General features: G+C 42.6%; 1 protein-coding gene across 4 annotated transcripts in view; it reads left to right on the plus strand.

Moving 5' to 3' along the window:
* Positions 1-18,124, plus strand: part of BACH2 (BTB domain and CNC homolog 2) — a 183,171-nt gene that overhangs the window by 38,172 nt on the left and 126,875 nt on the right. For 3 of the 4 annotated variants that reach the window (XM_010707621.3, XM_010707623.3, XM_019613098.2), the window contains exon 2: positions 335-421. The exons of the other annotated variant lie outside the window; for it this stretch is intronic. The gene's annotated coding sequence lies outside the window, so the exon portion shown is untranslated. The remainder of the gene's footprint in view (positions 1-334; positions 422-18,124) is intronic. 4 annotated transcript variants of the gene reach the window in all.

The raw sequence follows: 18,124 nt of genomic DNA on the forward strand, positions 1-18,124 counted from the left end.
GTGTGCCTGCTTTTGGTAGCACTGAGTGCCTGCTGGGCTTTGGTCCCTGTGCAGCCGTCCCTGGGGGAGTGGATGCAGGACTTGGGCTCAGGGAGCTGAGTTCTGTTGCACAGCTCTGCAAGCAAAGTGCTGTCCCTATTAGGCTGTTGTCTCCTCTGGTTGGTCAGTAAGCAATTTTGCCAAAAGGACTTTTTCTTTTTTAATATTTTCGTGACACTTTAGTAGGAAAAAAAAAGTCTAAAATATCAGCTGGGAATTCTACCTGCTGTAATACAAATAATAGATAATCTCATCCAGTTAATAAGTTTTCTCTTTTGTGTTGGTTTTCACACAGAGCGATGAGGCAAGAGAGAAGTTTTTAAAAACAGAAAAATGTGATTGCAGAAGCATCATTGTTGGCAGGAGGACTCGGTGGATTCAGGTAATAATGTGACACTGCTATTTTATTATGCTTTAAAATTGGCTAGATTTCAGGTTGACAGTGGCCCTTTGTCAGGAGCTGAGTGGCAGAGGTAGGTGGCAAGGTGTGACAAGGTATAACAAGAGCCGGTGGCTGGCTCCTAAATTAATTCAGACCCAGCAAGAGAGTGTAAGTGTTCTGGCAGCGAGGGTAGTTGCTAAATGGGACATTGTTGCTGGGGCTGAGACATTTTTCGTTATCTCAGGCTGTTAAAACTGAAGTTGTTCTTTTGTGTGTGTTTGTGTGTGTGTTGTCGTCATTCTTATGCTAAGAGTCAGGCTGTAATTCAGCCTCTTAGAACTTCATTAATGTAGGAAGAGAACTCCAGGCCTGGGGAAGAAGGTCAAATGATTAGCTGTCCCTTCAGACTATGAAATGCTGAATCTGTGACTATTTCCCTTGAATTCCCCATTTTAAAAGATTTCTGGCTAAGAACAGATTGTTATCTGCTAAAATACTCGTATCTGTACCTTTGCTGTAGCAGACTAACACTGTTTTGTATGAATGAAGACAATTTCTTCTTGCAGAGTGGTAGCAATTGTAATGTGCGGTATTTAAATATACTACCAGTATGTCGGCAAAGTTACCTTAAAATATCATCTTTAATATATTCAGACCCTACTTGTTAAGAAATGTGAGTTGTTAGCTAAAATGTATCTCTTATGTTTTTAATCATTCTAATTATTTTCCTAACTGAGAGGCAGAGATGGCTGGAGGGGGGACATTTGGAGTGCTAATTGCAGTGGAGTTCATAAATGGAGCCAGATCCTGCCCTCACATTTCTTAGGCAGTCCTGGTGAAGCCATCAGACTTTTCTGGAACATAAGGGTTTTTCCTGTGTCTATTTGATTTCAGGATAATGTGTTACAGTGGCTTTTTCACACACTTATTTCTCACATGCATGAGGAAGTAGAAAAGCATGTATCCTTGTCAGTGTAGACTTTTGGTTTTCAGCACAAATTTTTCTGAGGAGCAGATTGGCAGAGCTGGTTGCCTTAGACTGAGCTGTTTTTAATTGGAGATTCCTTCGCATTTTCTTTGTTAGATGCTAGGCGGAAAAAAAATGCAATTGCAGCTTTGCATTTCTGTATTCATGCCCAAGAAGGACATTTAAATAGTGTGTGAATGGGTGTGGATTTAGTATTTCCTCCAGCCAGCTTCTTTTTAATGTTAAATTGCATCCTCTGGAAAGATAGTTGCTGTATCAACATCAGCATAATGACATTTTATTAAGAAATCAATATCCAGCCATAAGAATGTGTCTTGGTGTAAACAGTTGTGTGCTTACGGCTGTGATGTGTATATGTTTGCAAATGTAATGGACTTGGTAACTTGGATAAACACTGTATGTGTGACTCATTGTGGAGTATGAACTTACTTAAAGCAGCAAGTGTGGGATTTGTTGAATATCGTGTTGCTTGCATCCCTGCATACTTACATTAGGTCATGATTAATCTCAAATTGGCCAACAACCTGGGAGGAGAATTACTGTTGATCTCCCATAGGTGACTCCAGAAATAAACATAAGGATGGAAGTGCTTTAAAAAACATAAATAGTAGTTAGAATTAATAGAATCATAAAGTAAACATATGGTACAAGGTCCTCTAAAATATAATGCTTGAAAGCTTTTTTTATAGTTTCAGAAAAGGTTTGTTTAGCTATCACAGGGAAAGTAAATATTTTCATTCCTTTTTTTTCAGTTCTTTCTTATTCCATTCCTCTTTCTTCTTTACTTTTTTTTTAGTTTTGGGCTGGGGCACCAAAACCAGGCATGCTTAGAAAGCTCCACTTGGGGTAGTTTTGCTAATCATCCTTCTCTTGGTGGAGTCTCATGGTGTTTGTGCAGTGTCAGGACAGAGTTGGTGCCAGCAGACAAATGGGTGCTGCAACAGCCCCGGGGTCTGTCAGGGCAATGTCCATTTTGTAGCACAACACATCAAGACTCGACGCTGGGCAATGCGATCCCAGCACGTGCTCTAAGTGCACAGGGGGCTGCATGCTGTGGCATCCCCAGTGTTTGGACATGCTTTGAGGGTGACATTTCAAGTGCCAGTAGCAGGGTGATGTGTTAGGAAGAGAGGCCAATGCTGTGAGGGGTGAAAGAGGAGGATGGGGAGCAAGGGGGCTGGGCAGGGAGGGCAGCAGGAGAGGGGGTGCCGAGAGGAACATGCAGCTCTGGGGGGAAATGCTATGTGCTTTGCAGTTGCCTGTGTGGATAGAAACCAGATGGTGTGCTGGAACACCCGCTCACTCGGGTGACGGTGGAGCCAAACATATGGTTAATGGTTAGGAGGAATAGCTCGCAGAGCCAGGGCTTTGCTGACTGCCTCGCATTACAGATTGCTACAGTGTGTCATTACATTGCCAAACTAAGTGCTTAATACTCAGTGCGGCACTGGGCACACATGGGTACAGATGACTTTCCAAGCAGAGCTGGCGCAGCCGGGAGGCTGACATCACGCGCAACTCCACGCGTCCCCCACCACATCCTCTAGACCCCACTCACCGTGGAAGTGCCATAAATCTGGGGTTTTACAAGCCCCAAACCTACAGCAGGCAGCTTTCCTGTTCTGCGTGCGTGCCTTTAATCCAGTTATTTCCAGCGGCGAATGGTTGGGTTTTGCTTTTCTCCCCACAGCGTCCAAGTTCACCTCGTCTGTGGCCCTGCGCTTACATGCCCGGCATTTGAAGTTCCTGCGCCGGGAGCTTTGGGCAACACCAGGCCCATGTTATCTAAGGAACTGCTGAGCTCATTCATCTCCTTTTCACGGCCCGCTTCCTTTTATTTTTAGCCAAATCCGTCAGGCCTGACAGGCGGGTAATTTGAGCCAGAGAAAGGGCAAAGCTCCAGGTCCTTTCCACAAAGCAATTCTTCTCCTCCCTCCTGGGAAGGCTCCAAACTCGGCCTGCTCCAGGCAGATGGATTTGTTGAGTCATGTGAGATCATTTACACAAAAAACACAGTGAGGCGGTGAAGAAAAAAAAAAGGAAAGAAAAAGAAAACGGAGGGGGAAGGGGTGGGGGAGTGTGTGCTGCTGTTGGTTGGGCTGCAAGGGTAGGAAATGTGCTGCGCGGCAGCGAGACGGAGGAATGCAGCGGATTCATTCTTGTATAAGGTAATGTCTAGTTTACAGTGCAGGGTGGAGCCAGCGTGGAGAAATCACTCGAAAACAGATTACTCATTTAAAACTAAAATTTCTCCTCGAAATAGAACAACTGAGACCCAAAACAACCAGCAAGCTGTGCACGCACACAACAAAGGGCATGCTGTTGACAGCGCTGGTTTCTAGGAGCGAGGAGCTCCTAGCCGGGGCTGCTGGAAAGCAGCTCACCCCAATACTGCAGGAATGGCTTTGCCAGGGCCAGCAAGTCCCGTAATAGCACTGTTGTGTGCCCACTGGGGATGGTTTGGGGTGCTGGGAAGGAACAATGTCGTGCCCATGATGAGCAGGCTGCTGGCCACAGCGGGGCCACAGTGGGACCATGCTTTCCTTGTGGCACAATCTGCGCCACAGTGGGGAGTGAACTGCATTCGAGCATGAGGATTGAAGGCTGATTGTGTTACCATTTGCAACCTAAACTAACCCTGGCGTGTTTCGGATTGTTTTGTTTATTTGAGTGGGTGGTAAGAGAGAACATCCAGCTTGGGGTTGTTTAGATCTTTGTGCATCCCCGAGAGAATTAGGTTGGGTTAATTTTGCCATTTTGTAATGATATGTATTCAAACCTTAAATAGACATGGACTGTATGTAAATATTCTTAATATGATTTCCAGTTACTCTAGATTTTTTAACATGGCAATATTGAATGTCAGTGTGTCATCCTGATGATGATTGAGAGCAGGAGCAGAAACTGCAATTGGAAATTAGTGGAGCGCATACACAATAAAGCAAGTTCAATACAAAGTATTTTCTTTAATTCTTTGCTGCACTTAAGGAACTCATGTATCTGCAAATGCAGGTTTGTATTTTAACTTGACTCTCTCTCGCAGAAAACAGCATCTTCTGCAGGCTCCATAGGGCAATGTCCAGTCAAAGTTCTATCGTTTTGGGAGGGGAGTATATGCTTGCAGCCTGCCTCACTCTGCTTGGCCTTGTCTTCCTTTTTTCTTCTCCCGCTTCTTTTTTTTTTATGCTTTCATCTGAGAGGCCACTGGATTTCACGGCTTGCTCACTGCGCCGCGCTTTGCTATTGAGCATGTTTGGCATGGAGAAAGACTTCTCAGCTAGACCAGCTTTCTGCTTGAGAGTTTTCTCACTTGGAGGAAAGCCTTTGTCCCCCATCTCTTTATCAGCCTCCCTCATTAATTGTGGAGAAGGAGCACTTGGCAGCACCCCGAGTCCCGGCTGGGTCCCACATTGGCTGCTGCACAAACTCACAGCAGGGTCCTTGCCCGTCAGCTCACAGCTGAGGTCTGAAGTGAGAAGCAGCAAGGGATAAGAGTGTAAAGAAGATGTATGTGGCGAAACTGGAGACCAGGGCCGTGTGTTAAAGGGTGACACGTAACTAGAAATCACTGTAGGTTGCACTGAGATTCTCCAAGAAGTTACAGAGAAGGACAGTGTTGCTATTTATTCTTTTTGCATAGTTACTGTAATGTTCTTTCCCCCCACATCTCCAAATACTTCATTATCCTGCATTTTCTCTTGCTGTGAGCAGCATTTCTCATAGTTTACACAGAGCTGCAATTTATGTTAAAATCTCACTTTATAAAGCTAACCTCCCATCAGTGACTGTGGGATTTCCGCCAGAAAAGAAGTTTGTGAGGAGCCAAAGTTATTTTTTTTAGGATTTTGTCTGAGTGGACAACATCTGTGTAATTACTTTATTAACTTTTCAGGTCCATAGCTTCATTGCTGTTTACTGCAATTGGAAGACTTGTAATTTTACTTAATACCCTACATCCTAATATCTCCTTTCTCTCCTCTTAAGTTGCCACATTCTCTCCTCTTAAGTTGCCACATTCATTGTTTTCTGCTTCTTTATATCAGCCATCCAGCCAGACTAGACAGGTTTTGGGAACTGTTTGTGACCTGACTATCAGGAAAATCAGCCTTACTCTTCCTTCTCTCTCTTTCACAGCTGCTCAACTTCCCCTCCTTCGTCTAAAAATTGTGTTGTCTGTAAGATGCTATCAACCTCATACTTCTTTTATCTCACTTCTCATATCACTTCCATTCTTCTGGCCATACTACCTCTTCCTGTATCTCACGATTAGGAATTTCTTCGTTGCTGGCACCTTCCCTTGCTGCACATACCGTGGCGCTGCCTCCTTTGGGATCCAAGGAAGTGCTTACGTGTTATGTCATGTCTTGCACTTGGCTTCAGTTTCCACAGTATACACCAGGTAGAGGGTATCTCCTTGAGTAATGATTCTTTCATTGCAACCAGCTGCTCTCTTCTCAGTGCTGAGCTCACAGTGCTAGCATCTGAGAAGGGAAATTCCTTGGCAGATGTGTGTTGAGTCTTAAAGGTGGTATCTCTGTATACTGTTTTAGACCTGCACTGTTGGCCTCCCATCTGAACCATTTGCATTAGATTGTCTCTTCTTTAGTTCATGTTATTTCCACACTGGGATTCTACATTATTTCCTGAGAAGAGTTGAATACAGAATGCCTCCAGAGCTGAGAGCTATAACTGCTCAATTTTCTCTAAGAGACAGACTTATTCCCCATTTCCAGAACTGGATTCTAACTGCGATGAGCAGTGGTTGTCACCATGGCCATCCAGGTCAGAAGCAGAGCAGGAGATCCTTGGTGCCTCGTAACCCAAAGCAGCAGAACTGTGGGTTCTGCTCTGAGGTTTGACCTAGTTGCTCATAATAAAGAGATGCAACTCATAGCTGGTTCCTGGAATTCACACCACTGAGGCACACCAAAGCACTTGCTGTTATTTCAACAGGAAAGGCAGTTTTTCTTTCCTTCAGGCTTGAAAGATCTTCATTTCCTTCCAAAGATCTTATTCTGTGCCATAATTGTACAGCCTTCCCCAATCTGAAGTTGTGCCAAGGAGAGTCTTGCAAGCAAGGTAACCCTGTACTTTGAGCTCCAATTATACCCTAAGAAAGGATCAAATAGCAATTCCCTCCTGTAGAAAACTTGAGCAAACTTTAAATCCTCTGCAGAGGGATCAGTGGGCTGAGAGCTGATTTCTAAGAAGAGCAGGGCAGTGACCTCCTTATATCTCAAAGTATTCGTTTATGGCATTTACAAGCATGCATTTATCTTACATAAATCTCTAGACTGACATGTTCTTCCTACAGAAAGTCATGGAAACCTTGGTGTAGTGGTGGCAATTTCCTCTACTTAATGCATGTGTCTACAGGGCAGCCCAGAGATGAAGCAGGGTTTGTTCTAAACATTTATTAATCTAAATTTACACTGAGCTTTTTAAGGCATTAAATGTACATAGATTTTTCTCATCCACCAGTGAACTGGTGCAATGCAGAAGTGCAAGACTGTTCATAATGTATTCTGAAACTTAGCTTTTTCTAGTTGTGGCCAAATCCCATTAGCTGTGATTTCCCTGTTTCTTTTTCCTCCTGTTGAGCCTTCTGGATGGTGGCTTCTCTGAACAGCTTGCTTGGAGAATCTGCTCTGAAAATCTCCCAGCCTGTTCACTATTCTCAAAGCAAGCAAAACTTGGGGAGCAGCTTATCACCCACTCATCAGCAATCTTCAACAAGCTTCTGCTACAAAGCCTCTGTCAGGTATAGGCCAACCAAGCTTAAATTTCTTTCCTTTCCATTCAGTTGAATACAGCAGAGGTAAAAGTCTTTTCAGAGATTAAACTTTGCCTGATGGTTTAATGATACATCATTCCTAACAGACAGCACAGGATGTGTAAAATTGACTTCTTTATTCCCTTCTAGCATCCTCAGAGATACTTAAGAATTGCTTAGGGGTTTCTGGCAAAGGTGTGTCAGCACCGTCTGATATTGCTGCTGTAGTAGCAGCTTTTTCAAGTTAATGTTAAAAGAACTAAGTTGTTTTAGGACTCTGTTCACCCCATTAGTTTTTACTTTTAATGTACAGTTTCTAACTTCTAGCACGATCTTTTGTTGTTTTTTTTTTTTACTTTAATCCTGTTATAAATTAAATTGACGTCAGCAAATGCTGTTCCTGACCATACACTGTAAAAAGGTCCCTTTTTACCTCAGTCACGGACCCCTTGCTTGTTCACAGCCTTTGTGTAATTAATGGGAACATGCTATTATTCTTTAATACATTTATTCATGTATGATAGATATTTGTGGGCCATATTTGGCATTAAATGCATGCATCACTGCTCTTGAGGCGTTTTGGTGGCTAAATAGCTGGTGTTACATCCTTTGGTTATTCATTTTGATGTTTTTCCTGTGTCCATACTGAAGTGTGTGTGTTACACGAGTATTTTTAGTCACAGCCTTGTCAGATTGGTTTAAGAAATAGAAATGTCCTCATTTTTCAGAGATGTTTATCTGTAAGTGAGTGGAATTATATTAATGTTTTTTCTCAGTTGATCAAATTCTAAGATGAAAGACCCTCTATTATGTTGGTACTCCTCTTGCAAAAGCAGGGCTGTTTGCCTGAGCAAGGCGATTTATCTTCTGTATCCGCTTCTCTAATTACAGCATGAAAAGGCCCTAAAGAATCCTGCTAGTAGAAGATCTCCTTTTTGCAACCAGTGTAAAAAACAGGTTTAAAATGCATTTTAACTGGTGCTCAGTTCCACATTTACTACCTCTTAATTACCGTGGTCACAGCATAAGTGAATGAATTTGATAGCTTACTTGATCGTGCAAATGTCGAATGTCTTTCTACTTCATCAAAATACTCCATTTATCAAAGATATCTGCTGTCACATAGCTCCAAGCTGTTGCCTGTTGATTTAGTAAAAGGGAGCATCATATTTGGGAAAATAAACCAGCGCTTGTACGTCTGCTTATTACTGAGAAATGGTGAGAATATTTTATCAATTTCAGCTTCTTGTTTTCTCTTTGAGTACTTTCTCAAAATTAATAATGATGTGCTAAAAAGCGAAATTGTCAGGCCATCGCCTTCTGGGAGGATGACATAAATAATTAACAAGGGCGATCTCTCTGCTTGGTTTTGGGTTGATTGCTTATTGTTTCGACATCCTGCCATGAATGGCTTTGAAGCTCCTGCAGAATGATTAAATTGTGCTGGACCCGCTCAGCCTTGTTGTAGCCTTTCTCTGCGTTGTCCACATTGATATCTGGCTTCAAAATCGGGATTGATGTCAGAATCCAGATGTTTTTTTTTTCCCTTGGATGCATCACTTGGGTACAAGTATCAGTGGGACTTTAGAGTCCCTTTGTAGGTCATGATTGTAGAGCCAGAAGGGCCACATCTCACACAGGTCACACAGAGCTGCAGCAGGTATTCATGGCACAGCCACGCTTGCTCAGATGCAATTTACAGAGCAAGAGGTTAAAAGGCCAGCATCAATCACAGTCTAAAGGAGGCTTTGTCATCTTTGGTCTGTTCTTAGGTGATGCTAGTTTGGTAACATGGTTCAAGTGTATGGCCAACAGTTTTGACTCTGCCCACAGGCTGACAGTTTCACACCCAAAAGGAAGTTATTTTTTCTGCTGCGTTTTGCCCCTTTTGAGTGTTGTAATTGGAAATAACTGCAAATAAAGGGCCAGAGGTTTATGAAGGTAATCTGGACTGTTCACTTATTAAGATAAATATGTGATTAATTCTTTGTGGGGCAAGGTGGAGAATAATTCATACCCTAAACTGTGGAAGAGTTTTTGTATTTAATGCTGATTTTAACTATTAAGCATCAGTGACTTAGGTACCATTTAAAATGCTGCACACAAAAATGACCCAAGGGTTGGAACACCTGCCCGACGAGAACAGGCTAAGAGAGCTGGGGCTGTTTATTGTGAAGGCTATAGAGAGACCTGATAGCAGCCTTTCACTATCTAAAAGGGTGGATAGAGGCGGGGGGAAAGGGGCATAAGAAAGTAGGGGACTCTTTAACAAAGTCTGTTGTGATAGGACAAAGGGAAATGGTTTCAAATGTAAAGAGAGGAGATTTAGATTGGATAGAAGAAAAAAGTTTTTTATGATAAGGATAGTGAAGTGCTGGAACAACTTGCCTAGAGAGGTGGTGGATGATTCCTGGAGACATCCAAGGTCAGGCTGGACCACACTATGAGTGACCTGATCTAGCTGTGTGTGTCCCTTTTCACTGCAGCTGAGTTCATCTGGATAACCTTTAGTGGTCCCTTCCAATTCAAATGAGTCTATGATTTTATGGAGTAATGTTGCAGTTTCCAAACAGAAAAGGAGATGCATGCAAGCTGGTGACACATATTTTGATTTTCAGTACAGTAGGTGGCAGGAGAGACAAAACGACAGCTTGACTGAGGTAGTTGCTTGTCTGCATGCCACAATAATGAAAGAAGGCCTCACCACATCTGCACCCAATATCTGAGCAAGATTGTATTGTCTGGTGATGTCTGTCATCTGATGTGATAGACATGATGACATAAAAAGGTGGAATGTTAGACACTTACTGTGATACCCATGTTATATGAAGCACCGCACACAGCGTCTTATATTTCTATATTGTCTTCTGGTAGGCAGCAGGGACCAAAGGGCAGCCCCAGCCCCAAGGCTGTGGCCATTTATCCTCTTTGTCCTCCCACTGTGTCCTTTGCTCAGACTTCCTTCCTTCTGTCTTGCAGAAGTGTTGGTGCCTACAAGGGCATACCATGAACTTCCTGATGGGGTGAATCCAGCCAACACCTAACTGAAAACATGGATGGTGTTTCTGCAGCTCAGCAGTACTTCATGCTCATGAAAGTAGAGTTAGGCAAGGGAGCAAGGGGCTGATTGCTTTGGGCTGTAGTAGAGCTACCCCTTTGACCTACAAACCCATCAAACAGGATGGAAGAGGTACTTCTTTATTGGATAGTAAAATAGGTGCTTGATATTTAATATTTCAGCATTTGACAGTCTTGGGCTTGAGATCTGTAGTGGGGTAAAGTAACTACAAAAGACTGAAGAACATCTGTTTTCTAAGAATACATGAGTCTTTCCTAATGAAGAGGCAAACTAAAGAAGTGAGATTAATACTGTTCTCCCATCTCTCTTTTTTAAAGGTGAAAGAGATGCTCCTCATCTTACTTCAATTAAGGTGAACGGATTGTTTCCTTTCTTATTTATGAGAGATTTAGCCTCTCATTGCAGACAAAGTCATTTTGTAAAAGAGAAAAGAAGGTTTGGCTCAGGATTTGTAACGGGAGAAATGAAACAGTTTTGTTTATTGATTTATAGGGAATTAGTGTATGGCTAAAATCAGTCTAGCCATTTGCTGTGTTTTTTTCCAAGAATTGTTCTCTGGAGTGGAGAACTTCTGGTCATGATGGAAACAGCTTTATTGTGTAGACCTGCCAGAGGGCATTGAATTTGCCTTAGAGCCAAAAGAGTCAAAACATATTTGACTCATACTTGTCAGAGGATCTTGTACTATGTGAACCAGCTTCCAAGGATTACTTTAGCTTTCAATTGTCCATGAACTGAATTCTTGCAAAGCAAAGCAGCTAGTCATATGATGGCCTAAATTCTGCATATTCCTTTGATGGGTAATACTGTTGAGCAACAATTTTTCATTACTTATTTTCTGTGTTTGTGCCCATTTGTTTAATAAAATTTTTGCTTGCATTCTTTGGATATATTAGTGTTGTTTTTGCAGTTGAAGTTTTCTGAAAATTGAACTGGTGTTGAAGCTATAAAACTGTCAATGTGATGTAGTGGCAAGGACAAGACATCTGTTTAGGAGCTTGCTTGGTTGTCTTTGCTGGAAAGCTTGACTGCCCCATAGATAGAACCTGAGCACCTCTGGGCATCTAAAAGAGGATGAAATATCACCTTCTTGTTGATGAGAAATGGAGGCTAGAACATAGTGATTTATTGAAGGTCATGAAAGAAACCTGAAAGGCTGAGATCTAGGTCTCCTCCACCCCACCGTAGGAGCTCAATCCTATAACTTTTAGCACATTAAGTTTGCTTCCTCTCCCTTGAGAAACTTCAGAATGTTCCCTTTGGAAAAATACCTGTCCCTATCACAGGAGAAGTAGGTGCAGATTGAAAACTTTAGAATGAAGGTTAAGACTCTCTATCACACAAAACAGCACATTTAGAGAGTAGCTGTAGTTTGTGGTATTTCAAGGGGAAATGATTTGAGGGACACAAACAAAAGTTAGTAGCTGTTCTGTCTTTGCTTTACATGCAATTCAGAGCTCAGTAACTGAAGTGGAATAGGGATCTAGGTCTATCCTGAGCTTGAACGGCAGTGAAGCAATATGGTTCCACCCAAGGACAGGTCTTTTTTTCACATAAAAGCCATTTGCCTTAAAAAATCTGTTATCTTTCAGATAGTTGTACATAAAAAATAAAAATGTGTGGCTGCAAATATTTAGTTGTTTCTGTAACCAGGTTTAATTGTGGGGTGTTATACTTGGTGAAGAAGGTCGGGAAGAGTTCCTATTGTGTAAAAGCAGTAGCTGTCTGATGCTAGTTATGAAAAACAGATTAAAACAGTCATTTTAAAATGAATTTCCATAAGGAGCTTGTAGGAGAGCTTAGGCTGCTCTGGAGGAAGTCTGACTGCACTTTAAAGTAGACACCTGGATTGGTAATTGGGAAAATATTGTTAAACAACTGAAATTTAAATACCAGTACAGCTTCATTGTAATAATTTCCCAAAAGGCACGTTGGTAATTCTGCTAAATAGAGAGCTTAATAGACTTCAATAATGTGTACTTTGGAGACTCTATACACAAAGGAATTACGCATAAAACATTCATTATGGTAAACTGCTACCTTTTCATGTAACTAGGAATTTGTTGAAACAAAACTAGCTCACTGTGTGTGGAAACATGTTGCTGAGTGTTAACAGAAGCAATTATCACCACCTTGCCTGTCGCTTCACCTGTGTTGATCAAATTTGCAACCTGTATTGCTTTGCCCAGTAATAAACAGATTTGTGGACATAGATATTAGTTTGTTTTTGAAGAATTCTTTGTCCACAGGAGTGTTGTTAAGATGGAGCACAGCTGTTGCTCAGTCACACTTCCCTAGCTCTGGAGCCAATGCTAGGCTATGTTTGCCTTTGAAGCACCTGCTCTGTGTCATACGAAGAAATACCTGCTAAGAAACGTGGACTAACTCTCCCTTTTTTTTAAGTAACAATAAAGAAAAAAAAAAAAACTAACAACAACAAAAGAAAGCAATGCTAGCAAGCTGTTCTAAGCCAATTTTGCATTTGATTTCAATATGCTGCTGCTGAGGGCCCTGCTGGAGAACAGTCGAGAAAGAGGAAGGAGCAGATGCTTTTGGTAGAACAGTAGGGCATTTATCTCTTTTAATGAGGTAACATCATTAGTGCTGACAAAGTGCTGCAAATCAATACGTGTAATGGACTGCTGCTGTCTTTCAATAGTGCACAGATTGCTGTACTTCTAAGCATTCAAATCTGCTGAATCACAGGTCAGGCGTTATCTCTTGTGATACTTTTTTTTCTTTTAAACCATTTTGATATTCCCCCTCCCTAATCTTTGCCTTTGATCTGAGAGATCTGGAGCATACTGCCAAGATCTATGTTGGGGCAGGCAGAAATGTCCTGATTTTAAGAGCATAGGAGCACATTTAAATGCCGCATACATCTGCTGTGATGCAAGGACCTTCCTTTTAATTGGAAAACGTGAGGTTGCTCATGTCTCTTTGAGCCTGATTCCTTCTGCCTAAAATGGCTGCAGGTTCTGTTGTTGTTTTCTATCCTCTACCCTCCGCCTGTTTCCTTTAGAGCAGCAGTGTCATGACGGCGGTACCAATCATGTCAGCTGGTGACACCACTGACCCCAGCATTCAGCAACAAAGAGCTGTGGGAGGATGGCCAAAACGAGGTGGCTGCTGTGCTGGTCAGGGAGGAGCAGTGGATCAGGGGAACTGGGGAGGTCAGGACCTTTTTCCATGCAAAATCCATAGGTGTGAAAATCATCCACACCATTGTGTGCACGGTGACCAAGGGAAGAATGAGGGGGATTGCAACAGAGACCTTCCCTTTATTCTTCCCTTCATAGGTGATAAACAGCAGCACATGATGCTATAGTATGAAAATTAAAACAAAGCAAACAAAAAAAGAAACAACCACAGAATGAATCTGAATTTGAAAAAAGCATGGAGATTTTAATAATGCCTCTGTTTCAAATGGCTCGATTTCCCCCTCAAACTCCCATCAAAATCATGTCATCTTTCACCAGAAGTGTGTATTATAACCAAAACGTTTGAGGCGCACTGCTTGTTTATCGGAGAGCCCGAGGGTAACGCCTGGGCATTAGCGCTGATTCCAGGAAAAGGGGCTGTTGGTAAGAAAGATTCATCTGAATACATCACACATGTTAAAAAAAAGAAAATGTGGTTCCTCTTTCTTTTTTTATCTGCATGCCCCTCCCAGCCTGGGCTTCCCACACCTGCTTGCGGTGAAAGAATATGAACAGAATCGTAGATTCCTCTCCATTAACTGTTGCCTGACAGCTCTGGCAAATGGTCTAGTTTTTCTTTATTTGGCTTTCTTGCTCTCTGCCGCACACACAGCAAGCCTCTGCCATCACTTCAGGCAATTCCATCAATGACAGAAGGCTTGACCACATTTTTGCCCTACCATGGGCTGGAAGATGGCAGCATCTGCTGGAGATGAGAGCTGGAGGCTGCTGCAGCAACAAACCTGTGCAGTTAGCGCTCCTTGCTGCAGCAACCAACAAGTCTTTGCCAAGTAAAATCCTGATTAGCAGTTGGTTACTTCCTTGTGGTCTTGGACTAGAGGAAAACAATGACCAACAGATGTAGAAAAGGTATTGTCTGGGGAAAGTTGTGAGAACCTTGCTTCTCTTTTCTCCCCTCACACCCCACAGAAAATCCCTTTTATTAATCAACGTTCCTACACCATGTACCACAGACTTTCTGTGCTATCTCACTCCAACAGCTAAGCGCAAGTTCCCCTACCTTACATCACGCTGTTGGAACAGGTCCAAAGGAGGGCAAGAAAGATGATCAGAAGGCTCAAGCACCTCTCCTATAGGGACAGGCTGAGGGAGTTGGAGCTCTTCAGCCTGGAGAAGAGAAGACTCCAGAGGGACCTTATAGCAGCCTTCCAGTAGCTGAACGGGGCCTACAGGAAAGCTGGGGAAGGACTTTTTGTAAGGGCATGTAGCAACAGAATGAGGGGAAATGGCTTTAAACTGGAAGTGGATAGATTTAGACAAGATATTAGGAAGAAATTCTTTACTGTGAGGGAGGTGAGACACTGGAACAGGTTGCCCAGTGAGGTTGTAGATGCCCCTTCCCTTCAACCTGGTGTTGAAGACCAGGCTGGATGGGATTGTTAGCAGCCTGGTCTAGCTGGAGGTGTCCCTGCCTATAGCAGAGAAGTTGGAACTAGATGATCTTAAAGGTCCCTTCCAACCCAAGCCATTCTATGATTCTACTCCTCTTCCAAGGCAAGGATTACTGTACCCTTGCACACATTTCACCTTCCTCTCTCACTACAAGCACTTCAGTCTGATCAATAAATACTTGGCCAAAACTTCTTGCCCTGTGCCCAGTTAAATAAAAAGAAATGCTTTCTGCTTTGGTAAGGACAGTCTTGTCTACTTCTTTTGCTCCCCCCAGCAATGTTTCTCAACTGGCTTGGCCTCCAGGGGACTGATTTCATCTTCCTGACTCCAAAGCAGTTACCAAATCTTTATGTGACCAACAAATGAAAAAATAAAATAAAATATATAGATGGTCATGGGCTCTAAGGAGAGGAAAAAGAAAACCGTAGCTTTTCCGAAGCCCAGGGATTACCCACCCTCAGAATGACTGGGTTGAAAGTATTGTCACAGATGGCAAAGGGACAGGGACTGAAAGGGTCTGAGAGTTAAAGAGCTGTTCATATTGCAGAATATTCCTGCATTAAGATCGCCTCTTGCCTTTTTTTTCTCGTGAAGAGGCCGTTCATCCTGTTTTAGCACTCTGGCTGAACTTGGGATTATTTCTTGTGAAGAAAGCTCAGTGCTGCTCATCTGCATTGTTTGAGCCTGTGCAGCTCACTGGCAGGTTTGGAAGCGATGAGACACAGACTGGGCCAGCTGTGAGGTTTGGTTATGTCTCGTAGCAAACACAGGGCAAGGCACTGGTGGAGAAGAGGCTGCTAGCATGCAATTGCAACACTGGTGGGCCAAGTTGTGTCGGCCTTACTTTTTCTGGGTGGTCGCTTGGCTTCTATGTAGCACATGAAAATAGATCTGCTGGAATGTGAAACTATGCCTTGTGCATTTCTCCCACAAGTACTTTATAGTTTTGACTGGCATGTGCTAAGGAAATAGAGAATAATAGAAGAAAAAAAAACAGTATAACCCTTCAGCTGTGCTTCCTTTCCATAGGCTTTGCACTTAAAGAAAAAAGACCAATGTATGCTATTGCGTTAGTCATTTTTAGCAGTGAATTTCTTTGACAAACAAGGATTATTTTTTCTTAAACTAATCAATCACTTAGACCTAGTTTAGATATGTATACTGTAATAGTATAATTTATAGTTTAGGTATAGTTTCTCTTTATTTAGCGAATCCAAGCTCTTGTAAATCTCATACGTGAATGATATACGCAGGGTGAGGAGAGAAGAAGGTATGACCAGCACATCTCTCCTTGTTCTCCAGACATGGCTGCCATCCACTCGCTGGTTCTTAGGATCAGTGTAAGGTGGAAACAGCACATTTTTTCAGTCCCTTCCCAGAGAGAAAAGGCACATTCTCGCCAGCAGAACTCCTTGCTCCCCTGGGTTCCATGACCTGCGTGGCATGGAAAAGCAGCCCACACATATAAGCAGTTGTCCTTTGGAGAGCCTGGAGGGAAGCTGGAGGGAACCCAGCTTTGATCCAACTGTAAATCAACTCAGAGTCTTTTGTACTGGCAGAAAAAAATTGCCACCTTGTAACAATAGGAATTTTGCCTGGGAAGAGAGATCTTGAAAAAAGACACAAACCTTTGAAAGTTACATTGTAGTTGTAATGGTATGTAGATTTACAGTAGCAAAGAAGTGCAGGAGTATAGGAAGGTGATGGGCAGTTTGAATGGATGCATGCCAGTGAAAAAGAAAACGCTTGCTTTTTTCCCACCTCTGTTCTTGGGCTTCATTCTCAAGTAGTATGGTCCTGATTTTATGAGGGATTCCTGAATACTCAAGTCACTTAGCTTCTAAGCTTTGCAAATTTATAGCTAATTGATTCACCTTTTGCAAGGTGCCCAGCAGACTTCTACTGGGAACATGTGAAAAGCATACCTGTAAAAAGTACCACTGCCTTTGCATTGGCTTTCATGTTAAATACCTTTTGTTTCGGCAATACAAAGGCTCCCTAGCCTGCTTTGTCAGCAACTCACTGAGATGCTTCCCAGTGGTTTACAGCTCTTGGTTTCATCCAGTGAGAGCAATGTGTAATCCAGAAGTGTACAGGTAAAGGAGCCCTTCAGAGGCTTACGAAAGTAATGATGCATTCATCTTGATACTTAAAGAAAGTGAATATTCTGACAGTTTCCCACTGTGTTGTGCTATTCTGTTTCGAAAATTGAGGATTGCGTTTATCCTTTCAGTAGAATGAGGCACTCCTCTCAGGCTGTGAGAGGAGACCAAGAAGTGTACACTTAATTGCTTTGTGAATGATGTGAAGTCTTGGAATGCAATCTAGCCATTGCTCATTAACTAGCAGAACCTATTAAACCTGGACAGCAAGCAGGACTGAGTCAGCCGCCCTTGATTGCAGGCAGCTAATGGAGCTCTGGGAGCAAGCTGTGACTGCAGAGTGGAATTGGCAGTAGACTCCCATCAACCTTCTCTGTTTTGAACTCACTGTACACTCCATTTAGACTTCTGGCTTGAAGACAGATGATTTCAGAGCAGTGAGAAGGGGGGAAGGCGGAGGGAAGAAAGCATTGTCTTAGCAGCTCTGTTAGCTTTGATCTGAAGTTAAAAGCAAACCAGGATTCTAATGGCACTGGTAATTTGACATTTAAACCTACAGAAGCACAGAGATTTGTCATCTGGCTAGGGATCATTTTGATTATTGATTGTATCTGAGGCAGATGATTCTGCAACTGAGTGCTGAAACAAAAGAAAATGCCCAAATGATACGCCTTGGCATCTCCTTGGTGTTCTTTTTTTAGCTCTGAGAATCAACTTGTCTTACAAAGCACACATATATAGGTGCTTTGCTGGTGATGAAAAGTGTTCTGTCTTGTGAAAGAGTATGATAGCACTCTTGTATGTCTTCATGCTACGCTAGCTGCATGGATGAAAACAGAAGTCACCAAATGTTAACTGAATAATTGAGGTTAAGGTTACTTTTTTAGTAGCTTGAGGGAAATCTAGTGGGATTGGGAATTGCTTGGGAAATAGGAAGTGCGTAACCTTTTAAACACACAGGGATCTCAGCTGGAGGTGGATACATTTCTGGCTATATGGCACTTACCTCCAGAGTACACTTGGCATTGTGCTGGAGCATTGTTCAAGCACTGCCTGTTCAACTGCCAGCCTTTCACCCCTCAGTGCCTTCCATCCAGTTGTGCTTTGTGCCCAAACTTATTTACCTTGTGGGCTTTGCCAGGATCACA

Source organism: Meleagris gallopavo, chromosome 2 (genome assembly GCF_000146605.3).
Source record: "Meleagris gallopavo isolate NT-WF06-2002-E0010 breed Aviagen turkey brand Nicholas breeding stock chromosome 2, Turkey_5.1, whole genome shotgun sequence".
In the NCBI taxonomy this organism is placed as follows: Eukaryota; Metazoa; Chordata; class Aves; order Galliformes; family Phasianidae; genus Meleagris; species Meleagris gallopavo.